Raw genomic sequence first — 18,155 nt, 5'->3', positions numbered from 1 at the left:
AAACACTAGAAAGCATAGGAATAAGGGGAACCTTCCTCAAAATTATAAATAGCATCTACCTAAAACCATCAACAAGCATTATATGTAATGGCGATAAACTAGATGCATTCCCAATAAGATCAGGGGTGAAACAAGGATGTCCATTATCACCCCTATTATTCAATTTGGTACTAGAAACATTAGCTGTAGCAATAAGAGAAGAAAAAGAAATTGAAGGAATTAGAATAGGAAAAGAAGAAACTAAATTATCACTTTTTTGCAGATGATATGATGATTTATCTAGAGAATCCTGGAGAATCAAGTAAAAAACTACTTGAAATAATAAACAACTTTAGCAAAGTTGCAGGATATAAAATAAACCCACATAAATCCTCAGCATTCCTATACATTACTGACAAAGCCCAACAGCAAGAGATAGAAAGAGAAATTCCATTCAAAGTTACTGAAGGCACTATAAAATATTTGGGAATCTATTTGCCAAGACAAACCCAGGGCCTATATGAACATAACTATGAAACACTTTTCACGCGAATAAAATCAGATCTAAATAAATGGAGAAATATCAGTTGCTCATGGTTAGGCCGAGCTAATATAATAAAAATGACAATTCTACCTAAATTAATCTATCTATTCAGTGCCATACCAATCGAACTACCAAAAAATTTTTTTACTGAGCTGGACAAAATAATAACAAAATTCATTTGGAAAAACAAGAGGTCTAGAGTATCTAGGATGTTAATGAAAAGACATGCTAGAGATGGTGGTTTAGCCACACCAGATGTTAAACTGTACTACACAGCAGCAGTCATCAAAACTGCCTGGTACTGGTTAAGAAACAGGGGTGTGGATCAGTGGAATAGGATAGGTACACAAGCAGGTGAAATCAACAAGTTTAGCAATCTACTCTTTGATAAACCCAAAGAAGCCAGTTTCTGGGCTAATAATTCACTATTTCACAAAAACTGTTGGGAAAATTGGAAAATGGTAGGGAAAAAACTGGGCATAGACCAATATCTTACACCATATACCAAAATAAAGTCAAAATGGGTTCATGATTTAGGAGTAAAAGTTGATACTCTAAGTAATTTGGGAAAGCAAGGAATAGTTTACTTATCAGATTTGTGGAAAAGTAAAGAATTCATGACCCAGCAAGAGATAGAGAGCATTACAAAAAGCAAAATGGATAATTTTGATTATGTCAAATTGAAATGTTTTTGTACAAAAAAAGCCAATGCAACAAGAATTAGGAGGGAAGCTGTAGCCAGAATGGCCTTTGTTTTCTTTGAATGACTCAGCTTACCTCATTGAGCCTCTGGACACTGTGGCTTGCTCTTCCGGGGCAGGAAGCCCAAAGAGCATTCCAGGAAGCAGACAACTTCCTGTGTGATGAGTCATGGGGCTGGCTGAGGGGAGGTGTTAACGGCTACGCTTGGGGGAGGGGCCAAGTCAAGAACCAATCGGCCCTGGTCGTTCAGGCAGTGCTTGATGATGTCAAAAAACTCTATAAGAGGGGAGAGGACAGCTTGAAGATCCTCTTTTCCTTTTCCGGTTGGAGCCAGAGACAGTTACAGCGACAGTTACAGCGACAGTTACAGCGACAGTTACAGCGACAGTTACAGTTGCAGTCACAGCCACAGCCACAGCCACAGCTGAAGCAGGAGCTGCCAGTAGCAGAGCTGACCTACGGGAGAAAGCTGAACAAAGACTTCAGGCCAGTGGGTAATCTTATTACCATAGAGGGGGAAACATGATTTTGCTTTACGCAATCATGCTTCTCTGTAGCCTCCTGGTTACTCTTTCAAGGTGTACTTATTGGGCCTGGAAGCTTTTGATCAATATATCAAAATGGGGTTGCTGGTTCATGGGTTGGTTACTGTGGAGCCTAAATAAATGTTTTGATTCTTCTGCCTTCTACTTTGAGAGTTTCTTATATCCGGCGGTTCCGAACGTTTCAGACATGTTTATGATCCTCTTTGAGATTATAAACTCTGCCCTCCTAATACAGAGTCAGAAAATTGGGAGAAAATCTTTGCAACTAGTATCTCTGATAAAGGCCTCATCTCTAAAATATATAGGGAGCTAAGCCAAATATATAGGAATACAAGCCACTCCCCAATTGAGAAATGGTCAAAGGATATGAACAGGCAGTTTTCAGAGGAAGAAATTAAAGCTATCTACAGGCATATGGAAAAATGCTCTGGATCGCTGCTGATTAGAGAAATGCAAATCAAAACAACTCTTAGATACCACATCTCTCCTGTCAGATTGGCTAAAATAACAAATCAGGAGAATGATAAATGCTGGAAAGGATGTGGGGAAATTGGAACATTGTTACATTGCTGGTGGAGTTGTGAGCTGATCCAGCCATTTTGGAGGGCGGTGTGGAACTATGCCCAAAGGGCTATAGAAATGTTCATACCCTTTGACCCAGTAATACCACTTCTAGGGTTGTATCCCAAAGAAATCACGCAAGCGGGAAAAGGACCCATATGTACAAGAATATTTATAGCAGCTCTCTTTGTGGTAGCCAAGAGTTGGAAAGCAAAGGGATGCCCATCAATTGGGGAATGGCTGAACAAGCTGTGGTATATGAAGGTGATGGAATACTATTGTGCCCTAAGAAATGGGGATGATGCAGACTACATAACAACCTGGAAAAACCTACACGACATAATGCTGAGTGAGCGGAGCAGAGCCAGGAGAACGTTGTGCACAGCCACAGATATGTGGATTCCGTGAGGACCAACCCTGACATACTGCGCTTTTCTCAGCAACCTAAAGGGCAAGGACAACTCCAGGGGACTCACGATGGAGAATGCTATCTTCAATCAGAGAAAGAACTGCGAAGTTTGAATACAGACTGAGGCACACTACATGCTCGCCTTTTCTGCTTCTCTTTTGTTTTTGTTTTTGGGTTTGTTTTTTTTTTTTGGATCTGTTTCTTCTTTCTCATGATTCATTCCATTGGTCAAAATTCTTCTCCACGACCTGACTAGAGCATAAAATAATTCAATGCGAAGTTATACATGACAGTTATATGGGACTTCATGCCATCTTGGGGAGGGAGGGGGGAAAGAGGGGAGAAAAACTGGAACTCAAAACTATGTAGAACCGTGTGTGGTAAACTAAAAATAAATAAAGAAATTTATTTAAAAAAAAATATGTGCCTGCCACTCTTCCCAGTCTCCATGGCAAGCTTATTGAACAGGTGCAAATATCAAAAATGACGATAGAGACAGTGGCAGAAAGGTTGGCTCTCTGAATGTTGTCATTCAAGTTATTGCGCCAGGTTTCACTAACATGATGTTTTTTTAAAAGCAGCTATGTTGTGATTTGTTAACCTTGTCCTCCATAGCAAACGCTTTAACATTTTAACATATCTTTTCCTTGATATGTTTGGGGTTCGAAATTCTGAAAAAATTTAATGACCTTTTGATCCAATGGCGCACACCCACCTTATCCTGGAGAGGATCTGCCAGAGGCCAGCCTTTTACAGACCATAGTTTCAAATGATAAAGTGAGGGCCTCAGATCTTGAGGGAACAATTGCTGATCCTACCGTAGTTCAATACTTTACTGTGAAGCAAACAGGTTTACAAGATGCTGTGTGCCACAGATGTCATTTATTCTTTTCTTCACTCACTAATGTGCAAGCCCTCCATATATACTTAGTATCAATTCGTTTGCAGGGAGGTGGTGCACTGTAGAGATTCTTGTTCATATTTCTCCTTGGTAATAGGGAGATAATCAAAACGCCTACAACTTCAAATGACACTATTATTCCAAAATGTATTTGTAAAGTATTTTGACAACCTCAAAGCATCATCCAGATGAGCCCTACACTTCTCATGCTCAGCAGTGGAAGTGTGATTCAAAAAATGATTGACACAACTGCCTCCCATTCCAAACAAAAGGATGCAATGCTTGTCAGATGACAAGGGTGCCATGAGACTATTCTTCATTCATACTCTCATGTCGATGTGATGATTTGAGTTCCTCCACTGCATGCGATATTCGAATTGATACCTAGTGTTCTGCGCAATAAGCGCATGTGGAAATGAAACACACAAACACAAACACACACAGAGCACTTTGAAATCTGTCCCTAAATGCTGCTGTTTGGATCAAAAGAAAGTGTTCAAATCCCCTATAATGCTTCAGAAAAGAGACTCAGCCACGCAGAGCTGCTCATTATGGCATCATGGAACACTAAAGATATCAGAACTCTAAATCACTGGGGTAACATGTCGAGGTGGTGGTGTATAAAAGGGAATTAGCTGAGAGAGATCATTGCTGAAGAGGAAAGCATGGAGTTAGGATGTGGCTTTTAGATTGAACAGTGGCAGTTTGAAGTGTGTGCGATATTGTGTTCTCCACGACTTTTCTGGGGATCATTGAATCTTGCAGTGCACTTCTGCAAATTATGTTTCTCATTTTATCAAGGAAAGATTTAAGCAAGGACTGCGAACACAGTCATGATTTTATCATTCACAATTGGAGAACATGACAAACCCTTCCAGTAACAGGTAGAGGGAATATAACCTTTCTTTGGGCAGTAAAGAATCAGATTACATAACCCAAAAATTCTCCCACTTGTAGCAGTAATTATGTGGCAAAAGTAGCAATCCCTACTGAAGGTATTCACAAAGAGATGAACACAGAGCCATGATCTGTTATTCAAAGTTTTCTGGGGATCATTGAATCCTGCAGTACTCTGCAGCAAACTATGTATCTCATTTTGTCAAGGAGAGATTTAAGCAAGGACTACGAACACCACATGATTTTATGGTTCACAATTGGAAAGCATGACAAACTCTTCCAGGAACAGGTAGGGGAAATAGAACATTTCTTTGGGTAGTAAGGAATCAGATGCCAGGAGCCTCAAATTCTCTTACTTGTAGCAGTAATTATGTGGCAAAAGTAGCAATCCCTGCTCAAGGTATTCACAAAGAGATGAAAACACAAGATTAGGCCACAGATCCCAGTGGTCATCTAAGCTTGCCCACCCACCAACCTCTAGTGTCTTTCCTTAAAAAAGCACTCACCAATCCTAACTGGTTGCCTGTCTCTTTCCTCTCCACACTCAGTGCTCTGCTATGCAACATTTTGGGGTCCACTCTGTCCTCAGCACTCTCTTCTGCAGTTCTGTGGCCTTGAAGTTCTTTCTGCTTCTCCTTGTGTTGAGTTGCCAATTCGTCCTGTTTTCCCCACTCAGAAACCTGGCTTCCCAATAGCTGCATTCCGATTGTGTAAATTCTTCTTCTGAGCGCCCCACATCTTCATGCCCTACTGCCATAAGGATGTGGGAAATATCCTTAAGTACAGGATGACCCCCTTAAAATATGTGCTTGCGTCTCTTCCCAGTCTCCATGGCAGGCCTATTGCACAGGTGCAAATATCAAAAATGACGATAGAGGCAGCGGCAGAAAGGTCGGGTTTTCGATTGTTGTCGTTCATGTTACTGCGCCAGGTTTCAGTGACATGATGGTTTTTAAAAGCTGTTATGTTGTGATGTGTTAACCTTGTCCTCCATAGCAAACGCTTTATCATTTTAACATATCTTTTCCTTGACATGTATTGGGGTTAGTAATTCTGAGATCATTCATTGACCTTTTGATCCAATGGCACACGCCCACCTTATGCAGGAGAGGATCTGTCAGAGGCCAGCCTTTTACAGACCATAGCTTCAAATGATAAAGTGAGAGCCTCAGATCTTGAGGGAACAATTACTGATCCTATATAGGTTCAATACTTTACTGAGAAGCGAAGAGGTTTAAAAGACGCTGTGTGCCACAGATGTCGTTTATTCTTTTCTTCACTCACTAATGTGCAAGCCCTCAATATATACTTAGTATCAATTCGTTTGGACGTAGTTGGTGCCCTGTGGAGATTCTTGCTCATTTTTCTCCTTGGAAATAGGGCGATAATCAAAACACTTACAACTTCAAATAGCACTATTATTCCAAAATATATATGTAAAGCATTTTGAGAACCTCAAAGCATCATCGAGATGAGTCCTACACTTCTCATGGTCAGCATTGGAAGTGTGATTCAATAAATGATTGACACAACTGCCTCCCATTCGAAACAAAAGGATGCAATGCTCGTCAGATGACAAGGGTGCCATGAGAGTATTCTCCATTCATACTCTAATGTCGATGTGGTGGTTTGAGTGCCTCAACTGCATACAATATCTGTTAGCATCATCTCCTCGCTCATGATGTTCCCTAAAAGCTTGCTGAATTCGAGGATCGTGGCCGATACCTATGAATCTCATACAGTCCCTCTTATGTACTAATATTCCACCAGCCCCTCGATGACTGAGCTTTAGCATCCAAGATATTAATGGTTCTCCTACTCTTGGGCTGAATCTACTCAAAATATCTGTGACCTCTTGTGGTGAGAAATCTTCCCGAAATTCCCTCGTAACTAAATTGCCACCTCGGGTTTTTGTCCTCCTCCTCTCTACAGGACGAACGCTTTTCTGAGTATTTAACCATCTCGCATTCTCTGTGGGAAGAATGTCCTGGACCCTAGTAGCATTTTCTGTCTCAGCCCCTAACATTGTGTCATTTTCCCCCCACTCGCTTCCCCTGCCACCATGGCAAGGATAAAGCAGGAAGTCAGGCTTGGTCTGGGCTGAGTTGGGATGCACTCTTGGTTTATTTGGCCTCCTGTTGCTCCTAGCCACATTAATAGAAACTTCTCATCTGAGTCAGTGAGTTCTTGAGCAGAAATTTGTTCTCCTGCTATCTGAGATTCCCCTTCTTGCTGTGGGTTAGGAGTGCCCCAATCTCTTTCACTTAATCTCAATCTTTTATATACTAGCCGGTAGACTGATAGCACTATCCAGCTTTGCCTAGATAGTGATGCCCCTGACTGAATCCCAACCTCTTGTAAACACCTTTCCAAATCCTTAGGATCTCCTCTCCGTAGCCTTGGTTCCCAGTTTTCACAGGGTCCTGCTTTTTTAGCCAATTGCTTTGCTAAGGAGGAATAAAATGGATCCTCCCACCCTGGGATATTCATCTCTTCCTCTGAAGTTCTTCTGGTTCTGAAGAGAGATCTTATATCTAGCGATACCATTCACCTCATCGCCAAATATATTAAGAAGGCAGAATTTATGATTTCAAAGAGAATCTCATATGTGCAGGATATAAGGAATTCTCTGGGAAAGAAGGCAGGAGAACTAAAGCATGTATTTACACTCCACAATAACAAGCCTACAAACCAGGGTTCCCATTTTGATATTTTCATCAAAAGCTTCCAGGCCCAATATGTCCGCCTTACAAGGGTAACCAGGAGGCCACAGAGAAGCGAGATGGTATAAGGCAAAATCGTATACATGCTTCCCCTCTACGGCAAGAAGATTACCCACTAGCCTGTAGTCAGCTCTGCTACCAGCAGCTCAGCTTCAGCTGTAGGCTCCTCATACTTACGCCTATAGGGTGTGAAAATCAGGGGCCCTCAAAAGAACTTACACAATTAGATGGAAGCTATTGGGAAGCCAGATTTCTGAATCGAGAAGAACAGGACGAATTGGCAAATCAAACCATCCCGGTTTCCCCTCGATTGGGCGGGGTTCTCATCACCACGGAGCAGGATCGAATGTGCACCAAAAAAGATTTATTGGGTGTTTCTGGTCCTGGTGTGGGGCTCCTCCCCATTTAGGAAAAATCCCAAGGATAGAGACTCGAATGAATAGACGCTGTGCTAGGCTCTGACATTCCAAAGTGAAAAATAAAAAGCACAGACTTCCGGGGGCCAGAGCCAAGATGGGTGCTGGAAAGCAGGTACTAGCGTGAGCTCCCCGCTGAGTCCCTCCAGAAACCCATAAAAATGACTCAGACACAATTCTAGATCTGCAGAACCCACAAAGCAGCAGAGGGAAGCAGGGCACCAGCCCAGGACAGCCTGGATGGTCTCTGGGTGAAGTCTATCTCACATGGAGCTGGGAGCTGAGAGGTGGGAGTTGGGAGTGGAGCAGAGCAGAGCCCAGCATGAGCGGCTCAGACCAACCAGACCAGGAGCTGGGGGGAAAGTGCCCTAGAGCCCTGAATCAGTGATCGGCGGCAGTTACCAGACTTCTCAACTCACAAACACCAAAGACAGTGAAGAAGGTTAGTGGGAAAAGCTGTGGGAGTGAAAGGAGTTCCAGGTTTGGCTTCCAGCCCCGGGGGCAGCAGAGGTGGGGCAGCTACAGCAGATGTTGCTTCTGGCCCCAGGCCCACCCGGTGGGAGGAATTAAGTGGTGGATCAGAGTAGGAGTGCACAGCCTGCTGAAGATATAAGTCTAGTCCGGGTTGGGGCTTCTTGGGGAGGGAGGAGTCTTGGTGCGGCAGAGCTGCCACCTCTCCCCCAAACGTGGAATATAGAACTCTTTAGTCTACAAGCAGTCATACCCAGCTGAGAAACTCAAGGGTCAAGTTACCTGGTTGGGAATATGACCAGGCAGTGAAAACACACCCAGATTCAGTCTCAGACAGTGGGTTCTTTCTTTGGTGACAAAGAAGACCAAAACATACAGACAGAAGAAGTTAACAAAGTCAAAGAACCTACAACAGAAGCCTCCAAGAAAAACATGAACTGGTCCCAGGCCATAGAAGAGCTCAAAAAGGTTTTGGAAAAGCAAGTTAGAGAAGTAGAGGAAAAATTGGGAAGAGAAATGAGAAGGATGCGAGAAAACCATGAAAAACAAGTCAATGACTTGCTAAAGGAGACCCAAAAAACACGGAAAAATACACTGAAGAAAACAATACCCTAAAAAATAGACTAAATCCAATGACAAAAGAGCTCCAAAAAGCCAATGAGGAGAAGAATGCCTTGAAAGGCAGAATTAGCCAAATGGAAAAGGAGGTCCAACGAACCACTGAGGAAAATACTACCTTAAAAATGAGATTGGAGCAAGTGGAAGCTAGTGACTTTATGAGAAATCAAGATATTATAAAACAGAACCAAAGGAATGCAAAAATGGAAGACAATGTGAAATATCTCATTTGAAAAACCACTGACCTGGAAAATAGATCCAGGAGAGATAATTTTAAAATTAATGGACTACCTGAAAGCCATGATCAAAACAAGAGCCTAGGTATCATCTTTCAAGAAATTATGAAGGAGAACTGCCCTGATATTCTAGAGCCACAGGGCAAAATAGAAATTGAAAGAATCCACAGCTTGCCTCCTCAAAAAGATCCCCAAAAGAAATCTCCTGGGAATATTGTCACCAAATTCCAGAGCTTCCAGATCAGGAGAAAATACTGCAAGCAGCCAGAAAGAAAAAAATTGAGTATTGTGGAAACCCAATCAGAATAACCCAAGATCTGGCAGCTTCTACATTCAGAGATCGAAGGGCTTGGAATCCGATATTCCGGAGGTCAATGGAGCTAGGATTAAAACCGAGAATCACCTACCCAACACCTACCCAGTATCATGCTCCAAGGCAAAACATGGAATTTCAATACAATAAAGGACTTTCAAGCTTTCTCAGTGAAAAGGCCAGAGCTGAATAGAAAATTTGACTTTCAAAGGCAAGACTCAAGAGAAGCATGAAAAGGTAAACAAGAAAGAGAAATCATAAGGGAATATGCATGTATGTATATATGTATGTGTGTGTATATATATGTATATGTATATGTATATATATATATATATATATATAGAGAGAGAGAGAGAGAGAGAGAGAGAGAGAGAGAGAGAGAGAGAGAGAGAGAGAGAGAGAGAGAGAGAGAGAGAGAGAGAGAGGGAGAGGGAGAGGGAGAGAGAGCAGACACAGGGTGAGTTGAAGAAGAAGGGAAGAGTGAATCTTGCTCTCATCAAATTTGGCCTGTGAAGGGAATACCATACATACTCAATTAGGTATCTTACCCCACAGGAAAGAAGAGGGAAGAAGATGAAAAAGGGGGGGGGGATGATGGAGGGGAGGGCAGACAGGGGTGGAGGTAATAAAAAACAAACACTTCGGAAATGGGACCGGATCAAGGGAGAAAATTCAATAAAGGGGGATGGGTTGGGAAGGAGCAAAATATAGTTAGCCTTTCACAACATGAGTATTGTGGCAGGGTTATACACAATGATACACATGTGGCCTATGTTGAATTGCTTGACTTCTTAGGGAGGATGGGTGGGAAGAGAAGAAGGGAGAGAATTTGGAACTCAAAATTTTAAAAACAGATGGTCAAAAACAAAAAAAAAAGTTCTTGCACACAACTAGAACATAAAATACACAGGCAATGGGGTGTAGAAATTTATCTTGCACTACAACAATGGAAGGGAAAAGGGGAGGGTAGGGGAGTGGAGTGACAGAAGGGAACGCTGAATGGGGAACAGGGCAACCAGAATATACGTCATCTTGGAGTGGGGGGGAGGGTAGAAATAGGGAGAAAATTTGTAATTCAAACTCTTGTGAAAATCTATGCTGAAAACTAAATATGTTAAATAAATAAATTTAAAAAAATAAAAGAAAGAAAAAGAAAAAGAAAAAAAAAAACAGTTAAAAGCCCGGCAATGTGGTGAAGTCATAAACAGATGCTCGAACTCTCCAGAGGTAAGCACTTGGAGGTCTGGGGGTTATCTGTTGAGTCTAAGAATCGGGGAGGGTGATGACAGCTCCCAGCCAAATTAGGGTCGGATAAAACCCTATGGTCAAGGACACTCTTGAGGACACTTCACGGGAGACTTCCGGGGAGTTGGGCAAACCTCCCCATTTTGCTAAGTTCTTCTGAACTTGGAGGGTGTGGTGACGGCCCTCGTAAATTATGGGGAAAAACCAATCTAAGTCTGTGCAGTCGGAGCACAAGTGTGAGGTACCTGTAGATAGTCCTTTAGGCAATCGATTGCAAAATTGGAATGAACAACCAAAGGACAAAGGAAAAGATAAGAGAAGGATGATTAAGTACTGCTGTTTTGTCTGGGGCGGAATGGATATCGGGGGTGGCATAGCATGGCGAAATTCCGCTCCTCTGAGGATTGGATATGCCAAAAACTAAATTTATATGTAAACTCAAAGGAACCCTTCAATTTGGAGGAGAGCTGCTATGCAGCTCTTTGGCTGCCAGGAGTACAACAACTGGTGATTATGGATAAAAAAGAGTCTAAACCTAGTCCTTGGGATCTGCTCCTTTCTCTCCCTCCCCCATATCTGCCTCCTCAATAGGCAGCTGCTGCAGAGGCTCCCTCTGAGCCCGATCCTGAACCTAAGGGGGAGGAACAGGAAGGAAATCTCATTGATCTCAGGGAACCTCCCCACAGGCCTCTGAGATGAGAATTGAGGCAAATCCTTAAAGATCAGGAAAATTTACCCCAGGAGCAAAAGAACCAAGTATGTGCTTCTTGAGGGAAGTCCCCTTCGCTCCAGGAGAAATAGGGTTTGTAAATGTTCCCTTGAATACAACTGAGGTCAGGAATTTTAAGAAAGAGATGAAGATCCTAATGGAGGATCCAGGTGGCTTATCAGAACAGCTAGATCAGTTCTTAGGCCCTAATATTTACACCTGGCATGAGTTGATGTCCATATTGAATATTTTATTCTCTAGTGAAGAAAGAGGAATGATTAGGAGAACTGCCATGGCAGATTGGGAACGGAGGTGAACAATTGGTCAGGGGGTGACTGCAGATCAAAAATTTCCCTTGGGAAATCCTAGTTGGAACCATAATAATGCAGACCACAGGATCCACATGCAAGACCTTAGGAACATGGTTATCGCAGGAGTTAAAAATGCAACCCCAAAGCCCCAGAATCTTAAAAAGGCCTTTGAGGTGATGCAGATGACAAAGATGAATCACCAACAAAGTATTTGGAGAGCATAAAAGAAAGTATGGCAAAGTACACTGACTTAGACATGAAGGACCCTCTACAGAGACAATGCTAAAACTAAACTTTGTGACCAATGCATGGCCGGATATTAGAAAAAATATTCAAAAGATAGACAGATGGAACCATAAAGCTTTAGCTGAACTGCTGGAAGAGGTCACCAAGGTGTATGTAAGAAGGGATGATGAGAAGCAAAAGCAGAAAGCCAGATTAATGATAGAGACAGTTGAAAATATAACAGGACAACCAAGTGGTTCAGGACAATGGAAAAAGCCCCAAGATCAAAAAGATGATAAAAAGGAGAGGGCACCAAGTCAATGGGATCAGAGAGGGAGTGGAAGAAGGCCTCTAGTATGTTGGGGGCATAGGAAGGAGGGACATATAATGAGAGATTGCCCCCAGCAGCTGATGGAGGAAAGAATGTTCTCTCTGGTAGAATTAGAAGATTAAGGGTGTCAGGGGTTCATTGAACAGCCTCACCCAGAACCCTTGATAAACCTAAAAGTGGGGCCCCAGAGGGAGGAGATGGTGTTCTTGATAGACACTGGGGCATCTTGGTCATCGATGACCCGCCTCCCCTCTGGGACTAAGTTATCACAGGAAACTGTTATGATCTCAGGAGTAAAAGGTGAAAATTTCCCAGTACCACTCTCTGAAGTTTTGGAAATCCAATACCAAGATACCACAATCTTGAGTTGACTACTACTGGTTCCAGAAGCAGAAATAAATTTGTTAGGGAGGGATCTGATTACAAAGCTGGCTATTCAACTGACCACTAGCGGGGCCTCGGATCGTTCCATTTAGAACTTTACTTATGAGAGAGGAAGAAGAAGGATGAATTCATTCAGAGGTCTGGGCAGGCCCCAACAATGGAGGGAGTGTTCAAATGCCACCACTAAAAATTAGACTGCGGGATCCAACCATGGTGGCAAGGGTGAGGCAATACCCTATCCTTGTAAGGCCAACGGGGACTCCAACCTGTTATTCAGGGGTTAGTGGAGGGAAGACTCTTAGAACCGTGCATATCCCCTCTCAATACACCTATATTACCAGTCCGAAAAGGGGATGGAACATACCGACTGGTACAAGATCTGAGGGAAATTAATAAGATTGTCTTGCCCTCCTATGCAATAACCCCTGATCCCTACATGATATTCGGGAGGATAAAAGAAGGTAGTAGCTGGTTCAGTGTAGTAGATCTGAAAGATGCATTCTGGGCCTGCCCTTTAGATATTGAAAGTAGAGACATTTTTGCATTTGAATGGGAGGACCCCAAGACCAGGAGAAAACAACAATACAGGTGGTGTGTTCTTCCCCAGGGGTACAAAGAGTCACCAAGCTCGTTTGGGCAAGTCCTAGAAAGAGTGTTGGAAGGGTTTGAAACTCCTCCAGGGAGTCAAGTACAACAATATGTAGATGACTTACTGGTAACAGGAAACAAAAGACAGGACGTCAGTGCAGCCACTATTAAATTGCTAAATTATTTGGGATCAGAAGGCTTGAGAGTCTCAAAGAATAAATTACAATTTGTTGAAAAGGAAGTCTTGTACCTGGGACATCTAACTAGTGAAGGGCAAAAGAAATTGGCTCCAGAACGGGTGGCAGGTATCCTTCAAACCCCACTCCCCAAGAATAAGAGAGAGCTCAGGAAATTCTTGGGGATAGTAGGGTATGGTAGGAATTGGATTGATTCTTATGCTACTCTCACCAGACCAATGTACAAGTATTCGTTAGAGGGACAGCCAGATGAAATTGAGTGAGGCTCAGAGGGTGAGGAAGGGTTTAGGAAATTAAAGGAAATACTCATCGCCCCTCCTATACTGACTCTCCCATCATTAGAGAAGCCTTTTCATTTGTTTGTTAATATAGACAAGAGGGTGGCATTGGGAGTCCTTTCCCAAATAAGAGGGGGACAGAGAAAGCTGGTGGCCCTCCTCTCTAAGATTTTAGATCCCGTTGTAAGGGGGTGGCCCACCTATATTCAGTGTTTTGCAGCCACTGCCATACTGGTGGAAGAGAGTAGGAAGCTCACGTTCGGGGGAAGCATCATTGTGAGTATCCCACATCAGGTCCGAACCATCCTTAACCAGCAGGCAGAGAGATGACTTACTGATTCTAGAATTCTAAAATATGAAGCTATACTTCTTGAAAAAGATGACAAGACAATAATATAAACTCAGCTTCCTTCCTATCCTCAAGAGGTACAGATACTGCTACTTTAGAACACTATTGTATTGATTTAATTGATCTCCAAACCAAAGTCAGGGAAGATTTACAGGAATCCCCAATTCCAAGGGGCATGAACTGGTTTATAGATGGGTCCTCCAGGATAGTGGAGGGAAAAAGAATAAATGGATATGCTATAGTGGATGGTGATAGTTTCTCTCTGGTTGAAAGTGGTAGATTGCCTAATTCATGGTCAGCCCAAACCTGTGAACTGTATGCATTGAACCGAGCCCTAAAGTTATTAGAGGGAAAAGATGGAAATATTTATACTGATTCTAAATATGCTTGGGGTGTGGTTCAAGTCTTTGGGAAGATATGGGAAGAGAGGGGGATGATAAATAGTAGAGGAAGAGACCTAGCCCATGTTACCTTGGTCTCTCAGGTGTTAGAAAGCTTATTATTGAGGAGGCGGAGCCAAGATGGTGGCTGGTAAGCAGGAACTAGTATGAGCTCCGTAATGAGTCCCTCCAAAAATCTATAAAAATGGCTCTCACCCAATTCTAGAACGGCAGAACCCACAAAACATCAGAGGGAAGCAGGGCTTCAGGCCAATACAGCCTGGATGGTCTCTGCGTGAGGTCTATCCACACGGAGCTGGGAGCTGGGAGCTGGGAACTGGGATCTGGGAGCTGGGAAAGGAGTGGAGCAGATTCCAGTGTGGGCGGCGTGGACCATCCAGACCAGAAGCCGGGTGGCGGGGGCCCTAGTGCCCTGAATCAGAGAGCTGCAGCAGTTACCAGTCTCCTTAACCCACAAACACCAAAGACTGCAGAGAAGGTTAGTGGGAGAAGCTGCGGGAGTAGAAAGAGTTCTCGGTTTGGCTTCCAGCCCCGGGGGCAGCCAAGGTGGGGCAGCTACAGCTGTTGTTACTTCCCGCTCCAGGTCCACTTGGTGGGAGGATTTAAGTGGTGGATCAGAGCAGGAGTGCACGGCCTGCTGAAGATCTAAGCCCTGTCCGGGTTGGGGGTTGGGTAAGGAGCAGTGCTGGTGTGGCAGAGCTGGCACCTCCCCCCCAAACATGGAACATAGAACTCTCTAGTCTACAAGCAGTCATACCCCGCTGAAAAACCGAAAGGTCAAGTTAGTTGGTTGGGAATATGGCCAGGCAGCGAAAATGCACCGAGATTCAGTCTCAGACTTTGCATTCTTTCTTTGGTGACAAAGAAGACCAAAACATACAGCCTAAAGAAGTCAATAAAGTGCAAGAGCCTACACCAACAGCCTCCAAGAAAAACATGAACTGGTCCCAGGCCATGGAAGAGATCAAAAAAGATTTGGAAAAGCAAGTTAGAGAAGTAGAGGAAAAATTGGGAAGAGAAATGAGAAGGATGCAAGAAAACCATGAAAAACAAATCAATGACTTGCTAAAGGAGACCCTAAAAAATACCTAAAAATACACTGAAGAAAACACCACCTTAAAAAACAGACTAACTCAAATGGCAAAAGAGCTCCAAAAAGCCAATGAGGAGAAGAATGCCTTGAAAGGCAGAATTAGCCAAATGGAAAAGGAGGTCCAAAAGACCACTGAAGAAAATACGACTTTAAAAATTAGATTGGAACAAGTGGAAGCTCGTGATTTTATGAGAAATCAAGATATTACAAAACAGAACCAAAGGAATGCAAAAATGGCTGATAATGTGAATTATCTCATTGGAAAAACCACTGACCTGGAAAATAGATCCAGGAGAGATAATTTAAAAATTATTGGACTACCTGAAAGCCATGATCAAAACAAGAGCCTAGATATCATCTTTCAAGAAATTATGAAGGAGAACTGCCCTGATATTCTAGAACCACAGGGCAAAATAGAAATTGAAAGAATCCATTGATCGCCTCCTCAAGTAGATCCCAAAAAGAAACCTCCCAGGAATATTGTCGCCAAATTCCAGAGCTCTGCGATCAAGGCGAAAATACTGCAAGCAGCCAGAAAGAAACGATTTGAGTATGGTGGAAACCCAATCAGAATAACCCAAGATCTGGCAGCCTCTACATTAAGAGATCGAAGGGTTTGGAATACGATATTCCGGAGGTCAATGGAGGTAGGATTAAAATGTAGAATCACCTATCCAGGAAAACTGAGTATCATGCTCCAAGGCAAAATATGGATTTTCAATAAAATAGAGGACTTTCAAGCTTTCTCAGTGAAAAGACCAGAACTGAATAGAAAATTTGACTTTCAAACACAAGAATCAAGACAAGCATGAAAAGGTAATCAAGAAAAAGAACAAGAAAAAGAAATTGCAAGGGACTTACTAAAGGTGAACTGTTTTGTTGACATTTTTACATGGAAAGATGATGTGTATGATTCACGAGACCTCATTATTAGGGTAGCTGAAGGGAATATGCATACATATATGTTTATGTAAAAAAAAATATATATATATATAGGGGAATGTGTATTCATATATATATCTATGTGTGTATGTGTATATATGTATATATATATGTATATGCATTTACATATATATACATATATATATATATATATATATATATAGAGAGAGAGAGAGAGAGAGAGAGAGAGAGAGAGAGAGAGAGAGAGAGAGAGCAGACACAGGGTGAGATGAAGATGAAGGGAAGATATCTAAAACACATAAAATCAAATTAAGGGATGAGAAAGGAACATACTGAGAGAGGGAGATAAGGAGAGATAGAATGAGAAGGATTATCTCCCATAAAGGTGGCAAGAGGATGCAGTTCTGTGGGAGGAGGGGAGAGGGCGGATGAGGGGGGAATGAGTGAACATTGCTCTCATCAGATTTGGCCTAAGGAGGGAATACCATACATACCCAGTTGGGAATCTTACCCCACAGGAAAGAAGAGGGAAGAAGATAAAAAAAAATAATGTGGGGAATGATGGAGGGGAGGGAAGATGGGGGTAGAGGTAGTCAAAAACAAACACTTTAGAAAGGTGACAGGGTCAAGGGAGAAAATTCAATAAAGGGGGATGGGTTGGGAAGGAGCAAAATATAGTTAGTCTTTCACAACATGAGTATTGTGGAAGGGTTATACATAATGATACACATGTGGCCTATGTTGAATTGCTTGACTTCTTAGGGAGGGTGGGTGGGAAGGGAAGAGGGGAGAGAATTTGGAACTCAAAGTATTAAAAACAGATCTTCAAAAACAAACAAAAATGTTTTTGCATGCAACAAGATTATAAGATACACAGGCAATGGGGCGTAAAAATTTATCTTGTCCTACAAGAAAGGAAGGGAAAAGGGGATGGGAGGGGAGTGGGGTGACAGAGGGGAGCGCTGACTGGGGAACAGGGCAACCAGAATATATGCCATCTTGGAGTGGGGGAGAGGGTAGAAATGGGGAGAAAATTTGTAATCCAAACTCTTGCGAAAATCAATGCTGAAAACTAAGTATGTTAAATAAATTTTTTAAAAAAAGAAAGCTTATTATTACCAGAAAATATATCAATAATCCATGTGAATGGTCATCAATCTCGGCAGTCCTTCGAGGTGAGGGGTAACCGCCTTGCAGATGAGGAAGTACAGAAAATAGGAGCTATAGAATCTGAACTACCCCACCATTTGCTGGTACTAATTCCCTCTTTTCCTCCAAGTGTTCCTTCCCCAACTTTTACTACAGAAGAACAGAAGAAGATGTCCTCTTTGGGGGCCCAAGAGTGGGAAGACCAATGGTATGTCCCAGATGGAAGAGAGGTTCTGACCAAATCAGGTATGAGACAGGTCCTTCAACATTTACACCAGGGCAGTCATTGGGATGTCCTGAACCTGTGCGATGGTGTTCTCACACGGTATGTGTCATACGGCCTTTACATCCCAGCAAGACAATTGGTGCAGGGCTGCCTTGTTTGTAGAAGGATGAACCAGACTGCTTTGCGCTGAACCCCAACGGGTGGAAGGCCACCAGGTCTTTGGACGTTTCAAAGCATACAGGTGTACTTTACTGAGTTGCCCCCCATAGGTGGTCTCAAATACCTGCTGGTCATAGTGGACCATCTGACATCTTGGGTGGAGGCTTTTCCCTTGCCCCAGGCTACTACCCCTATGGCATGTAAGATTCTGTTGGAACAAATAATCCCACGGTATGGGATGGTGGAACAAATTGACTCAGACCAGGGGACTCATTTTACCGGTAAGATTCTG

Source organism: Trichosurus vulpecula, unplaced genomic scaffold (genome assembly GCF_011100635.1).
Source record: "Trichosurus vulpecula isolate mTriVul1 unplaced genomic scaffold, mTriVul1.pri scaffold_46_arrow_ctg1, whole genome shotgun sequence".
Lineage (NCBI taxonomy): Eukaryota > Metazoa > Chordata > Mammalia > Diprotodontia > Phalangeridae > Trichosurus > Trichosurus vulpecula.
This window is presented reverse-complemented; position numbering follows the sequence as displayed.